Below are 23,001 nucleotides of genomic sequence, written 5' to 3' on the forward strand. Positions count from 1 at the left end.
CTGTTTAACGTAAATTTCTAAGGAAGCAAGATAATGTACGCATGCATTAATCTGATATGATTCATTACTTAAGTTCTCACCCAAATGAAGTGCTTATACCTTAACTAATTCGAAGTCTAAGTATAGCCAGATTTGTTCACTAAATTGCTTCTGATGACTATATTCTCAATTAATTAAACTATAGTTAACTTTTTATTTACACTTTTTTAATTGTACACTAAAATTCTAGGTACTAGTAAATGTACATTTAGATCATACATAGAGTTATTATTGTCCAAGGACAAAAACAGGTTTTGAACAAAGATCAAAGTTAGAGTTTCCAGTCCATTTCTCACCTATACATGATTGGCACACAAATGCGAAAAAATTTACAAACATTTTAACTTTACAAAGAAGCAAGTCCAAGTTAAGAGAACTGTGCCAGCTTTGTTTTTGTTATTTAGAGTTTATAGTCAACTAAAAAGGTTGAAAAACAAAAAAGATTTTGGATTGATATTGAGATTGGGATAGAAATCGTTTGGTTGTCTTCACTTGATGTCCTGAACTCAATAAAAGTCGCAGCTCACACCTCAATGATGGACCATCTAATGGTCTTTTAGGTCAAAAGAGATGGCCTCTCGCTCATAAACCAAACAGATTCATAGGAGGGAAATTGTGTAAGAAGAAAGGGGCCGTTTGTCTTCTTTAAATCATTTTTCAGTCGGTAAGAGCGTCCACAGTGGTGCGAGTATAACTAAAGACCAAAGACTAAAAAAAAGATCAAATTTGGGTTTAGTCCGTCCTGTGGCGTAGCGGGTGACGAGTAAATTTGGTCGCACGTTGATATAAAGTCCGCTTCATCGTCCAGCGTAGATAAAGATTACGCCTGGCATGCGGCGTTGATAAAGATAACGCCTGATATGGGCGTTGATAAAGATAACGCCTGGTATGGGACGTGAACTATAGCAACGCCTGGTGTGTGGGACGGAGATTATACGTTCGCCCGGGTTCAAAAATAAAAAAAAAAAAGAAAAAGAAAATGGGGCGTTGATAAAGACAACGCCCCAAGCAAATTTCCTAAAGTTTTAAAACTTTAGGCGTTGACTATATAAACGCCTGTTGCCCGCGTTAACTTTACGTACGCCCGACGGGGCGTACATTTAACCAATGCCCCATCCAGGCGTACATTTTACCAACGCCTGTTCGTTGGGCGTTAACTATACGAGTGCCTGATGAGTGGCGTAGACTATATCAACGTCCGTGGTGTAGGCGGAGATTATATAAACGCCTGACTATATTTTGGTTTGGTCTTGGTCGCCGACCAAATTTGGTCTGGTTTTTACTCTTTGATCAAATTTTGATCGATAGTCCATCCCACTGCGCCAGCCCACTGGACCAAATATTTGGGTTTACTCGTCCACTGCAGTTGCTCTAAGAGACGGACACTGGATCAGTTATTCCCGCCAGCCTTTTATTTTTTTTTGTTTATTCGGAATTATTGGTGACCATAGTCACCATACTATATGTTTTATTTGTTATACGATTTCATTTAATCATATCATATATAAAATGCAATTCTTTGTTTAAATAAAATTGTTTTTCTTGGTGGTATAATACTATCATCATTATCAAAGATCCCAAGTTTCTCTCATTAACTTTTTGACTCTCCCTGTTAGAAAATAAAAAATGATGATGTTATCGTTTGAAAGTATAGTTATTACGCAAGTATGAACACAAGAATCTGATGGCCAGTACACCAAATTGTGTTGAAAGATATGTATGATATCAAATGGTTCGATGAGAAATTTAAACATTGAAGATGTAAAACTCATAGCCGTATCTGTTTTGATAAGGTTTAAACTAATAACCACGTGATTCTCATGCATGTAAAATCTCTACCTTCTATGTTGTTTAGAATTGTGTCTAAACGACATCCATTACGTTTTTGTTTACGAAAATGATTGGTTGACCGAAGAAGAAAAAAACACGAAATGTGCACCGTGTGCTCTTCTTTATCCTAATACACAGAAGGCTCACTATGTCCGTTCGATTTCTCTCGATGTAAATCTCGGTCTTTTATTCGGTGTCCAGCAAAATTATCTTGTTTATCCGGATTTTTTTGGTACCATTCGAGTTGTTCCACACCCACGGCGCACGCTATACCTAGCATTATTACCTAATAGTTGAACCCTAATCTCATTTTAAAAATGAATAGCTGTGATTTGATATCAAAACAAGATATTAAATAAATTTTGATTTATTTTGTTTTAGGAGACAAATCCAAATTTCGATTTTGCATGATTCATCACGTGTACATTATAGGATCCAGCTTTACAAAAACCAAAAATTGCACATACATACAAGCAACAACTTTGAATATATAATTCAGAAAACATTTTCTTTTACGAGTTGGGATCGAATCAAGTGTCAAGATAACGATAAAAAATTAAAATATTAGTGTTCTAGGGATATAATCTTTAGATATTTTCTGCAACAACTTATAATGTAAATACGCAAAAGGTGTAAACTGTAAAGTTCATGTTTATCTCAAAGCTTTTGCGCCCCTTTATTTGAGTATCATTAATTAGTGGTCATTCTCTTCAAAAAAAAAATAAATTAATTAGTGGTCATTGGAGAATAATGTAAAGGTAAAACAATAAGCCGCCGAAATGGAAGATAGGCATATATATGAGAAAGATTATATATGCTTTACTTGTTGTTAGTCATCAAGCAACACAATCCTCGTGTATTTGTGAAAGATTATACTTCCCCATAGTTTTAACTTTTCTTTTTACTCGGTAAAGATATATTTTATATATAATAGAATTGTTACGTACAATAAGTAATTGTGCGCAACCCTCATACAAGATAAACCCTGATAGAAACCCTAAACCCATATAGTCATAGAAACCCTATACTTTCCCATAATGGCACTCGAAAGAAACCATATGTCATATACTTGTTGTGATTGTCATTTGTCACTATCATTTCCACCATAAAATCTAGTCATAGAATCCGGCCAAGATCATATTCAAAAACGAAAAAAATTTGGAGCTCAAAGACAAAAGAATAAGAAGAAGAAGATATCCATACAATATATTGTACACGGGGAATTTACCTTTGCTCCAGGAGTTCTACTGTTCTTCAGCGAAACGGACATGGCCAAGATTACGTATATTCATTTCGATAAGAATGCTAGGATGAATGAGATATCCGAAAATTGAGAAAATGTCTCAAAGTTTTAAGTACGAATTCAACGTTGGATATTCAACTCAACAGGTTTATGCCTAGATATGCAGGTGCAGCTTCGTAATTTGGGAAAGGTTGCGAAATATGTGAAGGGGGGCGATCGTACTTCTGCTGTAAGCATGTTTACTACTAGTATACTGCTTTCGATATCACGACAACAAGGACAAGATATTATTATTTTCGAGTGGGGGCAAAAATTAATTGTTTCAACTTTTAACGGTCAAATTTATTGTAAACGTGCTGTTAAGTTTGAAATTTGTTGGCTTGCGACCCATCATCTTTTGGTATACATGGACAGATATTTATAGTTGTTGTTTCATGGTCTGAAGACTCTAATCCCTAGTTAATATCTTTTATGCCCTGTTACTTGATATGAAATCCCGATCCAGCTCAAAACTGGTGTCGGTTACAGAAACAAGCAGTTTATTTTGGAAGAGGATATATACAATGACGAGTTAGGATTCTAAGTGGGTAAAGTAAAATCTCACAATGCTCTGTGAGGAACGAAAATATTTCAAAAGAAAAAAAATTATCGATAAAAAAGAGTGTATTAGATCAAGAAAAACATGAATACAAGAAGTAACCTAAAGTGGAATATACCGAAAAAAAACACAAGTATGTCACACAGATTCCCTCGTATACTCAGGAGGAAATTTTTTTCTTTGTTCTTCTGTTTTTGATCATCTTTTTAGCTTTGTTTGATCTGTGATTCTGCCTTTGTTTTACTATCTTTGAGTTTTTTCCTGTCTAAATAATCTGTTTACCTCATTATTTTATCATTTCATATGTTTCATATCCCATACTCTTTTTTGTTGATGTTTTAGCTAGTTTTTTCAGTAGTTGTTTCTTCGATTCTGTTTTACCTTATATATTTAGTGTCTTTTTAACTATGAGGTTCTAATCTTTTTCGGGGCTTGCTTGATCATTGTGATGGGATTCATCCAGTTTTGGGTTTTTTTTAATCAGCATAATTTTCTTTACATTGGTAGTTTTGCCAACTACTGCAGTTTTCCAATCTTTAGCAGTATTACATGAAACAGTTTTGTTTAATCAGGTAGTATTACCAAATCTCTCCATGAAATATCTTAGTATATACCAGTATGATCTTTCTTCATCCCCTAGTCAGGATCCAAAAACCCTTAGAGCTCTAAGATCTCCATCGATTCATAACCCGTTGACCTTTTGGAAAATTCAAAATTCAAAAATTCCACCCTCTCTTGTCGTAACTTTAGGGCTGTTACGTATATCTCGATCCTCATGCAGCATGATTTTAGCAGAATAAAAACTTACTCCCATTCTTTTATTCTGTTCAACTTAATAAGGAATCCTAAATATATCCCCTTCAACAAAATCCTAGCTTACACTTATCCAGCTCATTTATCTCCCATTTTTAGGAAACAAGATTATATTTTCTTTATTATCCCAAATAATTATCTCAATATAAGTAAGGATATTCATCACATCTTGGTACAGACTCCAAAACTGAATAACCCTAAACCTATAGTTTGTGATAACAGAAGAATGAATTCTAGTGACAACGACAAAGTTTCTGAAATCACTCTGAAGATGAAGAACGCAACCATTAAGAAAACTGCTAGCAGCTCAGTTAGAGGAGTGATTGGTTCTTCTAAACACATATCTGCTGCTGCTGAAGAATGGGCTATAGTTTGATCGAAAAACTAATTGTTAATGAACTAGAAATTGAAACTGGAGATGTGAAGGAGGAGTTAAATTTTCTTTGGAAGATCTATAAAAAAAAAAGAGAAGTTAGAGTTGTGGGTAATCACTTATATGTTTGCAAGTTTAACTCTGAAAAAGATATGAAAGATGTTCTGAACAAATCTCCATGGAACGTTCAGAGGTGCTTACTTAACCTTCAAGTTTACACTACTACCATCCCTTATCATGAATATGCTTTCACCAAACAGGATTGGAATGTTCAGTTCAAGGGTTTACTTCTGGAGCATCATCATGAAGTCGTTATCAATGAAGTTATTGAAGATTTAGGAAGCAAGATTTATACTGAGCCAAGAAACTGCAGGCCAAGAGCTGGGAACATGATTACTGCTCGTATTGAGATTAACTTGAGGAAACCAATGAAAAGAGGAGAATGGTGGAATTCAAATTCTGAAGAAGAGGTTTGGATAAGATATCATTGGGTAAAGCAGCCACACAGCCTTTGCAAAGACTTCTACATTGTGGAGCATAACAATGACATTTGTGAGCAAGTAGCTTTGGCTTTAAAGGGAAGATCTATGACGATGGAGGAATATGAAGAACACTGTAAGAAGAAGAATGATGTTGCTGTTGTGGACAATACAGTAACAGATAAGGGGGAAGATGATGAATTCATCTTAGTTGATGATAATGAGGCAACTCAACAAGATGCTGAGGAATGAAGAATCACTAAGAGAGCTAGGAACCAACCCACTCAAACTTCTGGTAGTAACCCATCCTTAACTCAACCCACTCTAGCTGACCATGCTGGTATTAGCAATGGTAATGATCATACTGGTAATCACAATCCTCAAGTGATTTCATGGAAACTGTTGCAATAGAGGCTCACAAGGAAGCCGGTACTGATTCAAGGTTGAATCCCACACATGATCAAGGGGGATTTGCTTTCAGTGTAACTATCTATCCTCTCTTTTTTCCATTTTCTACAGTTTACTCTTATCATAATTATTATTGCTATAGGTCACTGATTTTTGGTAGTAACTTGAATTGCCTTAATTATTTGTTTTTTTTTTCTTTTAAGATCATAAATATGAGGGTCCTAGCTTGAAACTGTCAGGGGTTTAATAGCAAAACTACTAGGGATCACCTAAAAGACTTAATAAATAGATATGACCCAGGCATTATTTTCATCTCAGAGACTAAACTAGGTACTGATAAAATGCTTAAGTTGATAAAACCATTTAAGTACCCAAACAATAGACTTATATCTTCTGTAGGTCTTGCTGGTGGCCTTATCCTTTTATGGAAGGATGGCTTCCAGTTTAAAAGTGTTAATGCATATACCTGGATCATAAATTGTTTAGTTCATGATGACCCATCAAAGCCTGAATGGATACTCACTTGTATGTATGGTTCTTCTTACTCAAATCCCAAAGAAAGACAATGGTCTTATATTAGAGACATAAGTCACAACATCAATCATCCATGGGTTGTTATTGGGGATTTGAATTTGGTCTTCAATAATGAGAATAGGCATTCTATACATGCTTCTTCTTCTGCTACCTCAAGATATGTTGCTTCATCTTTAAGAGATTCTGCTTATATAAATATGTTTCATGTTGCTGGTTTGGAAGACATGGGTTATTCAGGGAGATCCTTTACTTGGTCTAGTAATGTTCATGGAACTGGTATAAGAAGATCTAGATTAGACAGGGCACTGACAAATGCAGATTGGGTTCTTCATTTTTCAGACTCCAAATTACTTCATCTACCTCAACTTGGTTCTGATCATTATCCAATTTTATTGGATACTTCTTCAGCCAAAAGTGATAAAAGAAGAAATTGTAAATACTTCCAGTGTTATGAAAGAGATGACTCCCTCAAAACTGAAGTTGTTGCTTCTTGGAGTAATCAGTTTCAAGGTTCTCATGCTTTCCAATTTTCAAGAAGATTAGTTATTACTAAAAAATACATTTCTAAATGGAAGATATCTAAATTTGGTGATATACAAACAAATACCCACATACTTCATTAGCAACTTGAATAAGTGCAACAACACTCCCAGCCTCAAGATACCAGTACTTTACAGGTACAATAATTGGAGCATGAGATAGAACATTGGCACCAAATACAAAGTGAATTTTGGGGTCAAAAAGCTAGGGATCAATTCTACTTAGAGATGGACAGAAACACTAAAGTTCATCATACAAATGCAAATAGAAGGATATCCAGAAACAATATTGAAGCACTAAAAGATAGCAATGGGAACTGGTGTTCAAGTAGAGAGGAGTTAGAGAATTTACTTACTCAGCAATACAGTGAGCTTCACACAACCTCTTCTCCTGCTATAAATGAAGCTTTACTTCAGAATATCCCTCAATTTATCACTGCCTCTGATAACTTAGAGTTAATCAAGGTTCCTGAACCAAATGAAATTTGGAAGGCTCTTAAAGAGATGAAACCATGGAAGGATCCAGGGCCAGATGGGTTCCTCCCTGGATATTTTCATACTCATTGGGAAATTGTTGGCAATGATGTAATTAACATGGTCATGCAATTATTTCATTCTGGTTTCATTCTTAAGGAATTAAATAACACCAATATTTCTCTTATTCCAAAGTCAAAAAACAAGCAATTCCCATCTGATTTAAGACGTATTTCCCTGTGCAATACATATTACAATATTATCTCCAAAATTCTTTCAACAAGGATGAAGAAAGTGATGCACAAAATCATTTCACCACTGCAGGCTGCATATGTCCCAGGCAGACAGATTTCTGACAATGTTCAACTGGCTCAGGAAATAATTCACACAATGAAAAACAAAAAGGAGAAACAAAACTATCTTGCTTTAAAACTTATATGTCAAAGGCTTTTGACAGAATTGAGTGGTCTTTTCTTATGGATGTTATGGATAAAATGGGTTTTTTTAGTGAATGGTGCAATCTTATCATGCAATGCATTAGCACTACTAAATTTTCTATACTTCTTAATGGTTCTCCATGTGCTGCTTATAAACCAGCAAGAGGCATCAAGCAGGGTGATCCTTTGTCACCATATCTGTTTATCATTGCAATGGAGGCTTTTTCTAGATAGTTGATTATGGCTGAACAAAACAAGAAGATTAAAGGAATTAAAATTGCACCTGGAGCTCCTTCTATTTCCCATTTATTCTTTGTAAATGATTGTTTGTTATTTGAAAATGCTAATCTTTACAATGTTAATAATTTATTGGAAATTATCAAAGACTTTGGTGCAGCATCTGGACAAATGGTAAACTTCAATAAGTCAAGTGTCTTTTTCAGTATTCATGTCCCTGTAAGATTCTGTAGAATTCTGTCTAGAAGATTGAAGGTTCCACACATGAATCCAGAAGAAAAATACTTAGGCATGCCATTGTTGATTGGGAAGAGCAAGAAGAGATGTTTTACTCATCTACTTGATAAGGTGAAGTATAGGTTATCTATTTACAGAAAAAAAAACTATGGCGCAGTGTAGTAAGTCTTTGATGATTAATACTGTCACAAGCACCATTCCTTCTTATTCAATGAGCTGCTTCCAGATTCCAAAAGAAACTTTGAAGGAAACAAGTGTTGTGCAAAGGGACTTTTGGTGGGGTTTTGATGATAAGAGAGGTATGTTACCTCATGGAAAGATCTTAACTTGCACAAGGATATTGGTGGGCAAGGATTCAGAGATATAAAAATTCTAAACAATGCACTCTTAATAAGAGTTGCATGGAGAATCTGCACTAACTCTGATGTTGTTTGGGTGAAGTGTATGTCTGTAAAATATTTTCCATATACAAGTATGTTGCATGCTACAACCAAAAAAGATTGTTCATGGGCTTGGAAGGGACTTCAGAAAAATATGGATTTTATCAAAAAACATTCTTTCTGGAGAATTGGTGATGGTTCTCAAGTAAAGATTTGGCTGGATGTCTGGATTATAGGCATGGAAGAACTACCAGTACCAAGAACAGAAGCCCAAAATAATGAATTTTGTGTGGGTAAAGGAGCTCATTAATCCAGAAGGTAATGTATGGAATGCTGACTTGGTGCATTATCTCTTTGATCAACATACTGCTGATCTTATTCTACAGATGAGAATTCCAACTCACTCAACAGATAAGCTTATCTGGAAGCTTACAACAAATGGTACTTTCACCCTTAAATCTGCATATAAGAGATTGTTTGAGGATAGGTTGGGCACGAGACAGTTCTCTTTATTCATTCAAGGTACATCCATTAAGTGGAAAATGTTTTGGAGCATTAATACCTGGCCAAGAGTAAAGCATTTTTTCTGGAAATGCCTAAGTGATATTCTTCCTACTAGAGTTCGCATGTCTAGATAATGTGGATACATTAATAAAAGTTGTGCCTTCTGTAACCAACATGATGAAACTACAATGCACATTCTATTTCATTGTCATTTCTCAAGGGCAGTTTGGATGGGAATTCCAGGTGGTAGTCAAGTCCTTATGGGGAGATTCAATGATATAGTTGTTTTCTTTGAGGATTGGATGAATCAGAATCAACAAAAACATGGGCAAAGTAACTGGCTTAATCTAGCAATGGTGGTCACATGGAGCATATGGAATGAACGCTGTGAACTGGTATTTGAAAATAAGAAAGTGGATCCTAGAATTACAGCCAAAAATGCTGTCAGTTTTGCTAATTACTTAGCATCCATCACTGACAAAACTTTGGGTTCTGACATAACTGTCTCTATACCTTCAAATACAACTGTTCTATGGAAACCTTATGCTATTCCTTATTACACTATTAACTGTGATGCCACTTTTCATAAAAACACTGGATTAACAGGTGTTGGTTTGATGTTACGTGATTTTGCAGGAAACTGGAGGAGATGCTTCGCAAAGTCCTATGCAGGAGTAGCGGATTAGGAACGTGCATATGTCCAGCCATATACGATGTTGTGGTCTGGTGTAAGAAACTGCAAATCACTCATGATATGTTTGAGACAGACTTACAAAGTATTGATGGATTTATCAACAACTGTACATCAGCCATTGCGTGGGAAAATGAGGATATTCTGCAGGATGCTATACACATCATGAAGAATTTTCCTGATTGGAAATGTCGTTTCATTCCTAGAACTTGTAATAAACCTGCAGATGAACTTGCTAAGTTCAACAGAAATTTTAATGTAACACAGGTTTGGCATGACAAGCAACCTAGTGTCATTAAGAACCTTCTATTGTTAGACAATACTCATTCTTTTGATTAATAAAAATTCTTTTGTGTTTGCATCAAAAAAAAAACAAAAAAAAACAGTATAAATGTGTAACAAAACTAAATTGTACAAAAATACGAGGGAGTTATCACTTTTAATTGATAAAAAAAAATTATTGATCAATAAAAAACAGGGGTACAAAAGGTTTGAACCACCTAAAAAGAGGGAAAAGAAGAAAAGGAAGGAAAGAAAAAGTCAAGAAAAAATAAGACCGAATAATCAAAAAAACCCAACAAAAAAATACAACCAATTAAGGTGGATCAAAATAAATTTTAAACCAATTTTGCATCACAGACTCAAAGGAAACTTCTTCAAAACCTTTAATAATCAAGGCCCATTGAAACAAGTCATACCTCACTATCTGAGTCAATTGCGCGGAATTTTGAGCTTTGTTGGAAAAAACACGAGCATCCCTCTCCTACTAAGTACACCATAGTATTGCAGCAGTCAGATATTCCAAGTGAGCTTCTTATGAATGGTATCAAAGTTTATTTTCCATGCCAAAGAGCAGCAAGGACATTCAAAGACATAGTAAAGTTGAGATGCATCTTGTCCATAAAGTGATGGCAAACCTTTAACACAAAATCACATTGCAAATAGAGATCGAATGTAATTTCATTCTTATTGCTGAATAAGCGAAGGAGAAGTTGCAATACCTTTTCTAATAACTGGATCTCCAGTAAGGAGTCTAAAATTACCAATGCACCAAATATGAAAATTGGCCTAAAAGTCTCAGAGACTAGGTTGCAAGTAGAGGTAACTGTATTGTATTTCACAATCTTGGCTAAATGAGGTTTGTCGCTAACACGGCCTGAGTTAGGACAAGATCCTATTTCACAAATCAACAAGTCAAAGGTATTATAGTAATTTTCATAGTTATTCTTTATATCATACTGAATTATTTAATTTCTTTTTTATTTTATTTTTCTTTTGGCATCATAAAACGTTAGAAATTAACCACGCTATATGATACGACAAATTTAAACATCTTATGAATTTGGAAAATGAGTAACTTATATTGATAATAACTCGATTCAGAGTCAAGATCCGTTACATGAATGACTTAGCACCATAATATCATCAGTTTCAAAGATTCCAAACAAAGCAACCAAATTAAACCGTAAACAATAAAGTTACAAATCAAATTGTGATGAAGAGATTTAACCATTCCATACTGATTCTCAAGTATCATTAGTAACAGTAGCACATATTACTAGTTTAAATAGCATGATTTGGATTAAAAGTAGCACTTAATAATTCTACAATCAGCAGATGTTAGGATCTATAGATCCAACCATTTCTTAAATTTTTTTCTTCTAGAAAGATCACAAAATAAGTAACAATGAATATTATTGGTTATCTTGAACCGAAATAGAAAAGTTTCAGTCTGAGTCTTCATCAGAATCGGTTTACTAGTGTCTTTGGTGTCGTGGGAGTCTTTGAAGATATTGATATTGTAGTTACGCTTGAGCTTGGATCTAGCGTTGCTGAAGTTGATATCATAGTTGTGATTCTTATGATAATGACTAGAAATCTAGAACAATCTCATAAAAAATACAAGAACAAAGAGAAAATCACAAAATCAATGTCACAAAACCATGAAAAGGTAACTAATAAGCCGAAAAGATGACGATAAGAAGAAAAAAATTAAGAACTAGAATGATTTTGAAAGAGATTAAGTATCTTGGACCTCACCTTTTCTAATCTGGATAAGTATGTTGCACTTATTTAGTTACTTCGCGTAATTCAAATTGTCTTCGGTTCCAATGAAACGTCTGATTACCTATTATTAAAGAGTAATCGTATGAGCAAGCACTATGATGAGCCAGGATTGTCCATAATAAAGGTTCTGGCCAAGCCTTGGGTGTAAAAAAAAAAGAAACACTATGTGGCTTGGCTACATAGGGCCGGATACTCGATCTCCTGAATCTTTTCGGATTTTATAGGAAATCGCTCATTTTCACCCTTATTACTCTCATTTCCCTATATTTTGAAGCAAAACACATAACCTAGTTCATAACATGAAAGAAATAGATAGAACCTAGTTCATAGTATCAAGTAAAAGACATGACCTAGTACATTATACTGAAGCAAAAGACACCACAGTCTCTTTTAATTTGCCTAGTCATTTGAAATAGTTTATCAATATTATTTCATGAAATTGAATTTACCAGGATTTTATAGCATTCATTGTGAATGAATTTTCATCCTTCGGTTTCAAAAAATTGAGTATGGGCAATAGTTTTCTGAACATATAAAAATGAATAATAAGTTAACATTGGACAATAAAATCACATAAAACAAACAATAATGAATGATAAGATACTCACTCGTTATCCAGTGTACAATCCAAGATTAACTTGGTTAACTAGTTGCAATAGGACAATACAACATTTCACTTCATTCCTGATGATATTAAATCTACTTTGAATAGCTTTTTAATTATGAATATACTCAACAAATTAAGTTTTCAAACCCCCTATTACAAAAGATTCCCACGATTTGAGAGTTCGTGATGGCTATTAATCGTTACCCATGATTGAACAAGATCAGCATCTTCTGCAAGAGTAACGCGGCCTGCCACTATAAATAAAAAACATTGGTTACGAATGGAAAAAAAACTAGTAAATGAGGATGAAGAAAAATGAATTGATTTGGAAAATTAGAGTTGCTTAAGAGATTAAACATATATAGAAATCCCTCAATAACTATAAATACAGAGTCATTGTACGTCAATGGATGACCACGATTGAGTGTGCGACAAGTGTAAGATTAAACACATAATATCTTTTTCATTTTAAAACGTTAGATTAAAATATTGACAAATTATATTAACTAACACTATATTAAAACATAATAGCACTTAATCAGTCGACTCCAAGAACAAGCACATATGAAATTTTCAGAAATGCCTTCATGTGTCTTTTTTTTCAGGAGTGTGAATTTTCATATAAGCATTCCAATTAGGGTTGAGCATGCAATCATAAAGAAATTACAATGCTTTCTTTGATGATCTTCTTGTCCACAATTATGCTTTAAGTTTGAAACTTTTGCACAGTTTTACTTCCTTTTCACCTACTTTAGCTTTCACAATATCATTTGTCTACTGCCATTCTTCACGAAAATTGGGATACTGACATTGCAAACAAATTTTGTTTTCTGGTTGTGACCCAGTGATCATTTTAATGCCATAACAACCTACTTATATACAATTATAATACATCTAAGAGCACTCGACCGGACTATATGATTATCCATGTAACACAATGGCAAAAACTATTCTTTTTGTATGCATAGTATTTTATGTTGTTTTCCCCTTTGCTCTTAGAATGCACACTGATGGTGTAAATTGAGAAAATTTCAGTAATGGATGAAGAAAAATCAATGAAAACTAAATTGATTGGGAAAATTTGTTTTGATAAAAAAAGTTCTCATACATAGAGAAAATCCCGATAACTATATTTTCTAAAAATATATCCTATGATCCAACAGCCCAGAAAATAGAGTTGTTACACAAAAATAAAAATCCTTGATCAAGTGTCAGGGGAATTAAAAAATAATTAGAAGCAGGATATTCAGTATTTGCGCACCAAGAAAAGCCACGGCTATCTGGCAAAAAGTAGACAGTTTGAGCACCATAGTGGTTGCTCTGGGCTCTCTATAATCTAGCCACCATAGTGCTTGATCTACCAACTGACTTAAGTATACATATTTGCAAATTACAACGAAATTCTCATCTCTTAAAATTCTGGGCTTGAAGAGGCTGTAGAGATAAATTGGGATCACGCAAACAATTAATTGCATAAAGTTTAAGATCTTCCGAAGGCTCATATCTGAGCTTGAGTTGTCGATTAAATAAACCTCAAAGGTTTTTAAAGGACAAGTGTGTTGGATATTTTCAGATATGTTTGCCGCTACGACTGGGTTTACGTGTTTCTTTTTTGATTTATTCAAAAACCTAGTTCTGATTTAGTTCAAATTTGGACACACCCGTCCTCGCACATAGGCCACCATTGATGCCTCTTAAAGTTGTATGTTATAGATGAAGGCATCTCCAATAGACATGAGTTCCTCTATAAGTAGTGAAGATGTTCTCTCTATGAAATTATCAATATCTCTGTGTTTTGTTTTCTCTCTAAGCATCATCAGAAAATTTTACTGGGTGTTCTTGGTTGAATTAGGAGAATACAAGAATTCATTTACGTTGTTATAGTTTCAATGTATCCCGAAGAAAATGTTTCATTGACCTATTATACTCGCAAATTGATTGCAAGGATCAGAATATTTATGGAAAAGAATATGAACTAAACTAAATACCAAAACTAGTAAGAGATGTGTATATTTCACGTTGCCATTGATTTATCAATTATCAAAGACCCATCTTTGTTTTTTTTCCCAGTCTACCTTTTTTTCTTTCTTCCTTGTTTTTCATGGCCATACTCCATAGTCTCCATTTCTTTTTAGTTATTTGGGTTGGACCACTCAATTTTGGTGATAAGTAGTTTCATTTAATTTGGAGAAATATTGTAAGGTTGTTGTCAATTTTCAAGTAGTTCACTCTCTTTTGATCTCATACCCAAGTAGTTCATTCTTCCGATTGATACTTGTGATCATCCGGTTCGGGTGTCGTACGACTTGCACACATTTTTCATTTTAATTCTTTTTTCTTTTTGCGAAGCTCCACGGGGGGAGAAACCTTTATTTAAGGAAAAAACAAGAAAAACAACAAATTGAGGGGTACAATTACCAAACCTCCAAGGAAAAAAATCAAAATCTAAAATTATAGTAGGGTAACCTATTCGATCGAACCTTTTTTTTTTCTAGATAGAAAGCTAAGTAGAAAAAACCACCAAGTATTTGCATAGACCGCATTTGAAGTAGCTCCATGCTTAACTAATAAATCCATACATCCATTTTCTCAAAACTATCTAAACATTGATGTAGTTGGATACGGAGATGAGAGAGTTGACCTCAACTATTAATAGGGAGCATATAAACATAAACCACATTAATATAGATAGTCATTTGGAGTGAATAACATTATGCCAAACTGCGTTAAGATAGCTTAAATAAAAGTGGATCATAAACCAAATTTTGAACACTTAATTGAGTTATGTGCTCGAGTCATTTATATATCATTTTAATCGATTGTTTTCTAAGATAATATAATCTTATGTGTAAATATAACATCATCAAAAACAAAAAAAAAAAGACTTTGTTGAATCAAAAATATATTTATTTTGTGTAAACATGAAGGGTTTTCCCAGTTCAAGCATATTTATATATACATGAAAATCTATTTAAGAGGCAAAATTCAAGATCTAATGATAACTTTATTGTTGTTTATCTTCATTGTCATCTACTTTTTTAAGATCTCCCGGAGGTAAAAAACAATCCATAGACAACCCCCAGATATTAAAATCAACTTCCTCTATCGACCATGTTTTTTCCATTTTGCTCTTATGGTTAGTTGTTCTTGTACCATATATAAATAACATAACAACAATTTTACCGTTGTGAGCTATATTTATTCTTTCAACATACTGAGACTCCATACTTGTTTCCTAAAAGACATCTTCTCCGCTCTATATACTCATTCTGAGTAAATGGGAGTCTTCAAATTGAATCAAAAGTCCACTTTTCTGGATGAAATAACCCCATATTGTGTGGTGAATGATTTCAAAAGTGTCGTTGTGTTGTGCTTGAAGAGATTTCGAGCTTGTGTCCATCTTCATTATGGAATAGTCCTTGTTGTTTACCAATGCACACTGCATCCAAATACAAGTTTGTTGTCCACCATGGGTCTAACCCTACACAAGGAAAAATATAAAGTTGTTGATATATATGATATTTGGTAAACACGTTGAAATATATGGTACACAATATCACACAATATTTGGTAAACACATTGTTAATGGTATATTGTTTGAAAACAATGGTTCACGGAGTTATTCCGTAAAAAAAAATTTCAACATGTTACTGTCAAGAAAATAGGGACCTGGCCAAGATAAATTTGAGATTAAACACCTTCAATGGTGATAGGAACTTAACTTAGACAAATTTGAGATTAAGTATCTTGAACCTCACTTTTTCTAACTTAGATCCGTATACTAAACTTATTTAGTTACTTCGCAGAACCCGAACTATTTTGGGCTGTGGTGAAATGTCTGATTACTCTTTAAAGGTTAGCAAGTAATCGTAAGAGCAAGCACTATGGTGAGCCAAGGATTGGCCATAATAGTTTGGATAAAAAAAAATTAAAAAAGAATACTATACGGCTTGGCTGCACATGGGCGGATACTCAGTCTCCGGAATTCTCTTTGGAATTCATAGGAACTCGCTCATTTTCAGCCTTATTACCCTCATTTTCCTCTATTCTGAAACAAAACATATCCTAGTTCATAACATGAAAGAAATAGACAAAACCTAGTTTATAACATGAAAGCAAAAGACATGACCTAGTTCATAACATTAAAAAAAGACACTACAATCTCTTTTGATTTTCCTAGTCATTTGAAATAGTTGATGAATATATTGTCGTCATTGAACTGAATTTTTCAAGATTTCATAACATTCATCTTGAATTAATTTTCTTCCTTTGGTTTCAAAAAATTGCGTACAAGCAATAGTTTTCTGAATTACAAAAATGAATAATAAGTTAACATTAGACACTAAAATAACTTAAAACAAACAAAAATGTATAATAAGTTACTCACTCATTCTCCAGAGGAAATCCAAGATTAACTTGGTTAACCAGTTGCATTAGGAAAATACAAGATTTCACCTTATTCCTGATGATACCAAATCTACTTCGAATGGCATTCCTTGTTCTTGCATTTTAGTCACGTATTTACTCAACAAAGATTTGAAACACCCTGTTACAAAAGGTTTCCACGGTTTTGATAATTCTTGATGGCTAGTAACTGATACACATGCTCGAACAAGATCAACATTTTTTGCAAGAGTAAAACAACCTTCCACTACAAATGAAAGACAATGGTTGCGAATGAAAAAAGTTAGTAAATGATGATGAATAAAAAAATGAATTAACTTGGACAATTAGAGTTGCAGAAGGGATTAAAAATGCAAGGAAATCCCTCAATGGTTATAAATACAGAGTCGTTATACGTCAATGGATGACCACAATCAAATATGAGAGAAGACATTAAACACATAACATTTTCTTCATTCGTAAAACATCAGATTATAATAATGACAAATTAGGTTTAAAAACACTATATTAAAACATAATGACGCATAATTAGTCGACTCCAACAACGAGCACATATGATGTTTCCAGAATTGCCTTTTATGTGTCTTGTTTTTTAGAAGTGTGAATTTTCATATAAGCGTTACAATCAGGGTTTGGGTATGCAATCATAAAACAAGGACATTGCTTTCTTTGATGATCTTTTTCTCCACAATTGGGCGCACTTTAACTTCTTCAGTTATGCTTTAAGTTTGAAATTTTCGCACAGTGTTACTTCATTTTCACCTACTTTAGCTTTCACAATATCATTATCCACTCTTATTCTTCATGAAAATTAGGATATTGACATTGCAAATAACTTCTCTTTTTCATTTTTTACTTAATGACCATTTTGATGCCAGAACAACCTACTTATGGGCAGTTAGTATACATCCTAGAGCATTAATTGCACCGGACTATGGTTGTCCATGTAACGTAATGGGCAAAGCTCTTCTATTTGTATGCACAATATTTATTTCCCGCTTGCTCTTAGAGTACATGTTGATGGTGTAATTGAGAAACTTATGCAATAGATGAAGAAAAATCAATAAAAACTAAATTGATTGGGAAAATTTGTTTTTCGAGAAAAAGAGTTCTCATATACAGAGAAAATCCAAACAACTATATTTTCGGAAAAATATATCCTATGATCCGAAAACCCAGAAAATAGAGTAGTTACACAAAAATAAGAATTCGTGATTGAGTGTAAGGGGAACGTAAAAAAGAATTAGAAGTCGTATACTCAGTATTCTCGCACCAAGCAAAGCCATGGATATCTAGCAAAAATTAGAGAAATTGGCACCGTAGTAGTTGCGCTTGGCTCTCTACAATCTAACTACAATCTAACCACCCTAATGCTTGCTTTACCAGCTGACTTAAATATCCACATTTGCAAATTACAACGAAATTCTCACTTCTCAAAATTCAGTTGTGGAGATTATTTGGGATCAAGCAAGCAATTGAAGGGAGAATGACGCAAATAATTTCATAAGGTTTAATATTTCCCGAAGGCTCATATCAGAACTTTGAGTTATCGATAAAATAAATCTTAGAGGTTTTGAAAGGATAAGTTGTCGGATATTTTCAAATATGTTTGCCGCTGCGGTAGGTTAGGTTTTTTTCTGGTTTACTTAGAAAACGTAATTCATAATTAATTCAAATTCGAACAGACGTGTCTTAACCCATAAGTGACCATTGATCCTCTTGGATTTGTCTATTGCAGATGAAGAGGCATCTCCAATAAACATGAATTCCCCTATAAGTAGTGAAGATGTTGTCTACTCAAATTATCAAAATCTCTGTGTTTTCCTTTCTCTCCAAGCATCATCAGAAACTTTTACTATTTGTTCTTAATGGAATCAAGGGAATACAAACCTTGAATTCGATTACGTTATTAGGAATTCATCGGAAACGATACAAATACCTCAGGTTCTGCACCAAGGGCTGTCCCGAGTAATAGAACTTGGTGGGACCCACTGATCGGTTGCCGGAGAAAAGTAAGGGTGTTGTTTTGGCGGGTCAGCGGGTTCTTTCGCTCGGGATAACCCTCGGTGGAGAACCCACGGTAACGATATCATTTTCGAGGAGTTCATTGTATCCTTGGACAATATTTCATTTCCAATTGATTAGTAAAAGTCGCAACATTTGTGACTGGTACACGATATGATGTGGTTTCTGGCTTTAGAGTAAAAGTTAAAAATGTCCATACAAAGTGTCAAAATTCTTAAGCATGTATGTTAAAAGGGAGAGACGTATAGCATGGGTAGTGCATATGCTAGAGATTCCCATTGCATTTTTTTGTGAAAACAAAAACACATCCGAAACCCAACGAAACGGAGAGACATATAAACTTTTCTCTTTCCGGAAAAAAAAAATCCTTTCTGAAAACCTAACGAAACCCTAACACCGTTTGAGTCTTCTCTTGCTCGGATCTTGCTTTATTGGAGCGGATCTGAGCAAGAGAAGCTCAAACCATCTTCTCCCTTTGCCTTTTCATCTTGTACTTCTTTAATTTCATCTTTTTAGGTTAGTTTTTGGTTTAAATCTGACTGATTTCTTTAAGAAATCTAGTTGGGTTTTCATCCTTCAAGTTTTAGATCGGTGTAGAGTAGTTCTTCTCTGGTTTGTGTAGATTGGTTATTAGAATTGATGGGTTTTCTCTCTTTGCGGAGGAAATTTTCAGTTTTCAATGCTTCTTCAGCATCTCTTAAATCAGGATCAATAGCAGCAACAGAATCACTTATTTCAAAAGTAGCAGCAGCAATCACAAGAGTTTCAACTACATCAGCAACAACAATCACAGAATCAACAAGAAGAATCACAGAAACAACAGCAACAATCACATACTCAACTCTAAGATCAATCAACATAACATCTGATTCAAAGAGACGAAGTAGCAAGATCTTATCAGTAATCAATACCTCTGTATTGGGTTCCTTTCAGTTACTATGTTACAAAAAAATGGATCATTGTATGATCCTGCCTCTCCTGTTCGTGACCAGGAAAGGAGTGCTATGTGTGGTTGTTCATCTCCACACACCCAAAACCATGAGAGATTGACGGATCTTTTTTTGGATCCTAACAATTTTACCTTGTGCAAAATTGTTAATTGATTTGGAAGACATTAGTTCTTTCCAAATAATACCATCTAAACTTCACAAGAAAATGATTCAATTAGTTGTATTATTGGGTGATTCTCTTTGCTATGTCTCTAGAGTTGTTAGTGTCCATATTAGTCAAATCTGCTCAAGTTTCTTACATCAGATCTGTAAGTGTTATTGCTCATATTATCCTTGTAATTTATGTTGCATACACTATCTCTGTAATGGTCTCTGTAATGGTGTCGCTGAAGTTATAATGGTTTCTTAAGGTGCCTTTTGCCTTAAGTTTTTCAATAAAAAAAAATACATCGGTTAACGTAACTGATTAACATTTCTGAACCGTACAAAAATAGAAAGAACAAGAAAACAAATCATCATCAAGTCTCTTGTTCAGACCCAATAATGTAGATTCATACAAATACCTTTTTGAGGTTTTCATCATCAAGACCTCGTGGTGATGTCATGTTATCATATTAAGGGAGGGAAAATGCCATGAACGAGACTACGGTAAAAAAAGATAAAAAAAAAATTATGTGACTTGCAAGAATAGAACATGAAGAAAACGATTAATAACATGGGTGTACGGGCAATCGCAAACGTACACGACCAGAAGACAACTAAAATGAGGCAATTGGATCCGTTCAAAGCACTGTTGCATGGTTTCATTTCTTGCAATATTTGGATTCGAAATGAACTAAATACCAAACTAGTAAGAGGTGTGTATATTTCATGTTGCCATTGATCTATCAATTATCAAAGACCCCTCTTCGTTTTCTTCTTTTCTACCTTTTTTTCTACCTATCTTGTTTTTCATGGCCATACTCCATAGTCTCCGTTCCTTTTTCTCCTTGGTTATCTGGATTTGGACCACTCTATTTTGGTGATAAGGAGTTTCATTTAATTTGAAGAGATATTGTAAGGTTATTGTCAATTTTCAAGTAGTCCACTCTCTTTTTTGGTCTCATGCCAAGCAGTCCATTCTTGCATGATTGAATTAAAAAAAAAAAAAAAAAAGATTACACGCGCCACTTGACGGTTGATACTGGCCATCGTCGGGTTCGGATGCCGTACCATACATGCACACATTTTCCAAACTGTCTAAACATGGTTGTAGTTGGATAAGAAGATGAGAGACTTAAATCCTTTTTTGACGCAAAAATGGGCAATATTCATTAAGAAAATCGGTTCATCACCAAGGGAGTAACGGAATTGAGCAAGACTGATACATAATACTCAAAAAAAAAAAAGAGCACTCCAAAAAAACCAAAAAATAAAGCACGTCCAAAGCTAAAAATTAGGACATCACAACCTCCCAAATATTTTTCAAAATAATATCTAGACTCACCCCTAAAATATCAGTAATTATGTACCAATCGTAAATCAAACACCATAAGACTGTTTATTATATCTTGCAGATTCTTATACTTTCTATTAAAGCATCTTAAGTTTCTAATGGAGGTATGTAAAATAGATTTATTATATAAAATGGGTAGCTAGCTCAGCTGGTCATTCTCGTTCCTTAATGGTTGATGTGTTCTAGGAGGTCCCAGATTCGAGTCCCCCATGGTGCAATATTACAATAATTGACATGGAAGGTAGAGTTAGTTTTCCCCCTTTGTGACATAATTATCCCCCTAACAAGCTAAGCTCCAACGGCGTACTACTACATCAATTGAACAGGTTGTTGCGCTAGCCTACCAGCGAGCCTCATGAGGAACTAAACTAACTCTCCCTTCCATGTTAATTTTTGCAATTTTATTATTATTAATGGGACAAAGAATATTATATTAACTAGTTGGAATCCTAACAAGCTAAGCTCCAACAACATACTACTACATTAATTGAACAGGTTGTCGTGCTAGCCTACTAGTGAGCCTCATGGGTAACCTAGACAAGGGAGCCGAAGCGGATGGGGGCTGAGATTGTGTCACAAGGGGGGGAGCTGTCTCTACCTTCCATGTTAGTTCCTGCAATTATGGGCTCGAACCTGGGACCTTTTAGAACGCATGAAACTTTGGGAAACGGGAATGACCATCTGAGCTAGGTGTTCGTTCTTATTTTTAATATTATTATTATTATGAAAGGGGCCACAAAGGCTTTTATTAAAAACGAAAATATACAGTAATTTACAAGGATTTGGCAGGGAGACGCACAACAAGTGGCGCCCCAAATAGTATTACATTAACTGGTTGGAAGCCTAACAATTAGTATTACATTAACTAGTTGGAAGCCTAACAAGCTAAGCTCCAACAACATACTACTACATTAATTGAACAGGTTGTTGTGCTGGCCTACCAGCGAGCCTCATGGGTAACCTATCCGAAGCGGATGAGGGGCTGAGATTGTGTCACAAGGGGGGCAAGTTAACTCTACCTTCCATGTTAATTCCTGCAATATTACGTCATTGGGGGCTCGAACCTGGGACCTCCTGGAGCGCATGCAATTTTTGAGAAACGGTGATGACCAGCTGAGCTAGGTGCTCGTTCTTATTCTTATTATTATCATTTTTTATTATTATTATTTGTAATTTCATGTTATTAATGACATTTTTAGTAGAAAAATAATTCAAATTCAGATTTATTAATCAGGGTAATTTTAGAATAGTCTAGAAGTTTATTTTAAAAGTTTTAGTAAGTTAGGAAAGTTGCCTAAAGGTAGTAGATACCTTGAGAAACAATTTTTTTATATTTTTGTTAAGTTTATGGTTTGTTTAGGAGGTGTTATCTATATAAGGAGGTCCAAAAACGAAAATTGGAGACTCTTTTGGTTAATTAAATTATGTATTTGATGTTAAATTATAATTATAGTCGGTTTAATCCTGAGTCTAAATAATCATCTAATCCATAGTTGTGAAATTTCAGAATCGCGAGGTCTGGATCATTCCTTCATAGTCGTTATTCTTCGGAATAATTTGAGGTCTGAAGGTCTGCTGCGATAATTATCATCTTTCTTAAACGCTTTTGATTTGCACTAGTTTCTCTCCGTCCACAT

The sequence above is a fragment of the Papaver somniferum genome, chromosome 6, assembly GCF_003573695.1.
Source record: "Papaver somniferum cultivar HN1 chromosome 6, ASM357369v1, whole genome shotgun sequence".
NCBI lineage: Eukaryota > Viridiplantae > Streptophyta > Magnoliopsida > Ranunculales > Papaveraceae > Papaver > Papaver somniferum.